This window comes from Schistocerca gregaria, unplaced genomic scaffold (genome assembly GCF_023897955.1).
Source record: "Schistocerca gregaria isolate iqSchGreg1 unplaced genomic scaffold, iqSchGreg1.2 ptg000861l, whole genome shotgun sequence".
Classification (NCBI taxonomy): domain Eukaryota; kingdom Metazoa; phylum Arthropoda; class Insecta; order Orthoptera; family Acrididae; genus Schistocerca; species Schistocerca gregaria.
In genome coordinates, this window is record NW_026062223.1 from 50,001 (window position 1) to 55,000 (window position 5,000).

A 5,000-nucleotide genomic window follows, 5' to 3' on the forward strand; every position below is an offset into this window, starting at 1 on the left:
TGCTACAAGCATCGAACCGACGTGACGTATCTGACGGTGACTCAGGCATCCGCGTACTGCCACCACTATCCACCCCCCCCCCTCTCTCTCTGCACCCTTCCCACACAATACCAAATTTAACCAACTTTATCGCTTAACCTAACTGTGGCTGTACCACATTATCGCTTAACCTAACTGTGGCTGTACCACATTATCGCTTAACCTAACTGTGGTTGTACCACATTATCGCTTAACCTAACTGTGGTTGTACCACATTATCGCTTAACCTAACTGTGGTTGTACCACATTATCGCTTAACCTAACTGTGGTTGTACCACATTATCGCTTAACCTAACTGTGGTTGTACCACATTATCGCTTAACCTAACTGTGGTTGTACCACATTATCGCTTAACCTAACTGTGGTTGTACCACATTATCGCTTAACCTAACTGTGGTTGTACCACATTATCGCTTAACCTAACTGTGGTTGTACCACATTATCGCTTAACCTAACTGTGGTTGTACCACATTATCCCTTAACCTAACTGTGGTTGTACCACATTATCCCTTAACCTAACTGTGGTTGTACCACATTATCCCTTAACCTAACTGTGGTTGTACCACATTATCCCTTAACCTAACTGTGGTTGTACCACATTATCCCTTAACCTAACTGTGGTTGTACCACATTATCCCTTAACCTAACTGTGGTTGTACCACATTATCCCTTAACCTAACTGTGGTTGTACCACATTATCCCTTAACCTAACTGTGGTTGTACCACATTATCCCTTAACCTAACTGTGGTTGTACCACATTATCCCTTAACCTAACTGTGGTTGTACCACATTATCCCTTAACCTAACTGTGGTTGTACCACATTATCCCTTAACCTAACTGTGGTTGTACCACATTATCCCTTAACCTAACTGTGGTTGTACCACATTATCCCTTAACCTAACTGTGGTTGTACCACATTATCCCTTAACCTAACTGTGGTTGTACCACATTATCCCTTAACCTAACTCAAGTTGTCCCTTAACCTAACTCATGTTGTCCCTTAACCTAACTCAAGTTGTCCCTTAACCTAACTCAAGTTGTCCCTTAACCTAACTCAAGTTGTCCCTTAACCTAACTCAAGTTGTCCCTTAACCTAACTCAAGTTGTCCCTTAACCTAACTCAAGTTGTCCCTTAACCTAACTCAAGTTGTCCCTTAACCTAACTCAAGTTGTCCCTTAACCTAACTCAAGTTGTCCCTTAACCTAACTCAAGTTGTCCCTTAACCTAACTCAAGTTGTCCCTTAACCTAACTCAAGTTGTCCCTTAACCTAACTCAAGTTGTCCCTTAACCTAACTCAAGTTGTCCCTTAACCTAACTCAAGTTGTCCCTTAACCTAACTCAAGTTGTCCCTTAACCTAACTCAAGTTGTCCCTTAACCTAACTCAAGTTGTCCCTTAACCTAACTCAAGTTGTCCCTTAACCTAACTCAAGTTGTCCCTTAACCTAACTCAAGTTGTCCCTTAACCTAACTCAAGTTGTCCCTTAACCTAACTCAAGTTGTCCCTTAACCTAACCCACGTTGTCCCTTAACCTAACCCACGTTGTCCCTTAACCTAACCCACGTTGTCCCTTAACCTAACCCACGTTGTCCCTTAACCTAACCCACGTTGTCCCTTAACCTAACCCACGTTGTCCCTTAACCTAACCCACGTTGTCCCTTAACCTAACCCACGTTGTCCCTTAACCTAACCCACGTTGTCCCTTAACCTAACCCACGTTGTCCCTTAACCTAACCCACGTTGTCCCTTAACCTAACCCACGTTGTCCCTTAACCTAACCCACGTTGTCCCTTAACCTAACCCACGTTGTCCCTTAACCTAACCCACGTTGTCCCTTAACCTAACCCACGTTGTCCCTTAACCTAACCCACGTTGTCCCTTAACCTAACCCACGTTGTCCCTTAACCTAACCCACGTTGTCCCTTAACCTAACCCACGTTGTCCCTTAACCTAACCCACGTTGTCCCTTAACCTAACCCACGTTGTCCCTTAACCTAACCCACGTTGTCCCTTAACCTAACCCACGTTGTCCCTTAACCTAACCCACGTTGTCCCTTAACCTAACCCACGTTGTCCCTTAACCTAACCCACGTTGTCCCTTAACCTAACCCACGTTGTCCCTTAACCTAACCCACGTTGTCCCTTAACCTAACCCACGTTGTCCCTTAACCTAACCCACGTTGTCCCTTAACCTAACCCACGTTGTCCCTTAACCTAACCCACGTTGTCCCTTAACCTAACCCACGTTGTCCCTTAACCTAACCCACGTTGTCCCTTAACCTAACCCACGTTGTCCCTTAACCTAACCCACGTTGTCCCTTAACCTAACCCACGTTGTCCCTTAACCTAACCCACGTTGTCCCTTAACCTAACCCACGTTGTCCCTTAACCTAACCCACGTTGTCCCTTAACCTAACCCACGTTGTCCCTTAACCTAACCCACGTTGTCCCTTAACCTAACCCACGTTGTCCCTTAACCTAACCCACGTTGTCCCTTAACCTAACCCACGTTGTCCCTTTGCCTAACATAGTTCACTGCTCGGAATCTCTGGTGTCGTTGTTATCCTCATGTAGATGTCTTGCGAGTGTTGCTTACTTTCCACATATTCCCGCTATCCACTGTCAATTGTACTGCAATAGGACTATATCGCCCCCCCCCCCCTCCCTCTGTCCCCCTCTTTGTGTCTCTGTCCTCTCAAGCTGGTCGGTCTGGCGTTTGAGTGTTAAATGAGCCTCGCAGCTGTTCAGTTGCATTCAGATGTCGACGCCCTCAGTGTACGTCGTGGTATGGTCTGTGTCCATTGTCCGCTGATGTCGTACGCGTAACCCACACGCTGTACCGATCATCGGTCGTTACGTACAGAGTGAAGTAGTGTGATACGTGTGACCGTACGCTGGCTGTGCCCAACGGTGTCGAATCTCAATTTCCATATGATGTGCTCGATGCTACTTGTCTCGTCTCCCAATAACAGCTAGGTTGCACTGTGGTACGCCGTAGAGGCGTGTGGGAGGAACGTACGAACGCATTGTATGTCACCCTGGGTCGCTGGGGGTGGTGGTGCGGTGAGTCAGGTCAGGTCAGGTCAGCGTGAGCCGTCTGATGTAGTGACGCGTGTATTCCGACTTTGTCGTATTGCCTCACACAAAGTGCTACCCTGGTGGACCGCGTTCCATATCTGGGACATGCCGCAGATGCCGGTTGACAGTGGATCGCGGAAGGGACATCGCATACGTGCGCGGGCCACCTTCCACGTGTTCTCTTCTGCACATGTCGCAGTGTGTATGTGGTCTGATGTAGCGTGTCGTGACACATGACATCCTGGCATGCAAGAATTGTTGAATTCGCAAATGTAGGTGGACATCTACGTTTACTGCCCAAGATACGCAAATGAACTGGAAATCCGTTGTTGAGCGGTTGTTCACGCTGGAGGTGAATCTGTGATGGCGACGATCGGTACAGCTATTAACCGGTTGTTTCAGCGGTACCCGCCACATCCACACACGTGACTAGGCCCATGTGGGTATGAAGCGATACGCGGCGGTGGCTTGGTGGGACTGTTCCCGGCCGGTGAAGGGGGGCCGCCCGGCGTGTTGGCCGCGCGCTGCGTGGGCGCACGCGCAACAGGCGGCTGGTGGGGGGCGCCGAGTGGCAGGAGCGCCAGCCGACGGGCCCGGCAGGCGGCGCAGCTACGCTGCGGCGCACCCTGCACGCGGCGCCTGGCGGCCAAAGTTGGTTCAGCCGAGCCCGGTGCGAAGCGCGGTGGACATCTGCAGTGTGCTGGTCTGATTGAGGACTGTGTGCGTTGAGGATGCGCCGCCGCCTGGCACTCGGCGCCGCGACGCCGTCTGCTGCTCGGTCGCCCCAGCGGTTCTCGCAGGTGGTTTGTATCGCAGTTGTGCGGACGTGTTGGCGCGTGCGCTGTGCTGGGAGAGTTCGCTTCTGCACCCAAGTGGGGCTTTGCCCTTGTGTGGCGCTGGCGTTGGAGCTGCCGGTCACCATAGGTGGCGCGTGTTGTCTCCCGCCGGCAATGCCACGACAGCACGCTCCCGGGCCTCTGTCGGCAGCGGCAAGCTCAGTTGGGAGCAAGGGTGTTCTCACTAAAACCGTCTACTCGCCTAACTCCGGGCGATTGCGCCTCTCTCGAAACCGACCAAGTACCTAGGACGGCGCTGCGCGCCGCCGGGACCTGAGAGGGTTTCGAGGTGTATCGTGCAGGGGAGCTCGGCCTCCTCCTGTTTGCAGAATAATTGAGCGGACGCTTGCGTGTTCGCGCGGGCCCCCGGGACACACTCCCGGGCGGCCGGCTGCTCAGCTCTAGTTGACGCAGCTCCCTGGTTGATCCTGCCAGTAGTCATATGCTTGTCTCAAAGATTAAGCCATGCATGTCTCAGTACAAGCCGCATTAAGGTGAAACCGCGAATGGCTCATTAAATCAGTTATGGTTCCTTAGATCGTACCCACGTTACTTGGATAACTGTGGTAATTCTAGAGCTAATACATGCAAACAGAGTCCCGACCAGAGATGGAAGGGACGCTTTTATTAGATCAAAACCAATCGGATTGGCTTGTCTGGTCCGTTTGCCTTGGTGACTCTGAATAACTTTGGGCTGATCGCACGGTCCTCGTACCGGCGACGCATCTTTCAAATGTCTGCCTTATCAACTGTCGATGGTAGGTTCTGCGCCTACCATGGTTGTAACGGGTAACGGGGAATCAGGGTTCGATTCCGGAGAGGGAGCCTGAGAAACGGCTACCACATCCAAGGAAGGCAGCAGGCGCGCAAATTACCCACTCCCGGCACGGGGAGGTAGTGACGAAAAATAACGATACGGGACTCATCCGAGGCCCCGTAATCGGAATGAGTACACTTTAAATCCTTTAACGAGTATCTATTGGAGGGCAAGTCTGGTGCCAGCAGCCGCGGTAATTCCAGCTCCAATAGCGTATATTAAAGTTG

At 50.9% G+C, this 5,000-nt stretch overlaps 1 non-coding gene across 1 annotated transcript in view; it reads left to right on the forward strand.

The window, feature by feature from the left end:
- Positions 1-4,371: 4,371 nt before the first annotated feature.
- LOC126323596 (small subunit ribosomal RNA) overlaps positions 4,372-5,000 on the forward strand; it is a 1,893-nt gene continuing 1,264 nt past the window's right edge. Inside the window, exon 1 of the ribosomal RNA XR_007559542.1 lies at positions 4,372-5,000. This exon is cut by the window's right edge and continues 1,264 nt beyond it. This is a non-coding gene — a ribosomal RNA (small subunit ribosomal RNA).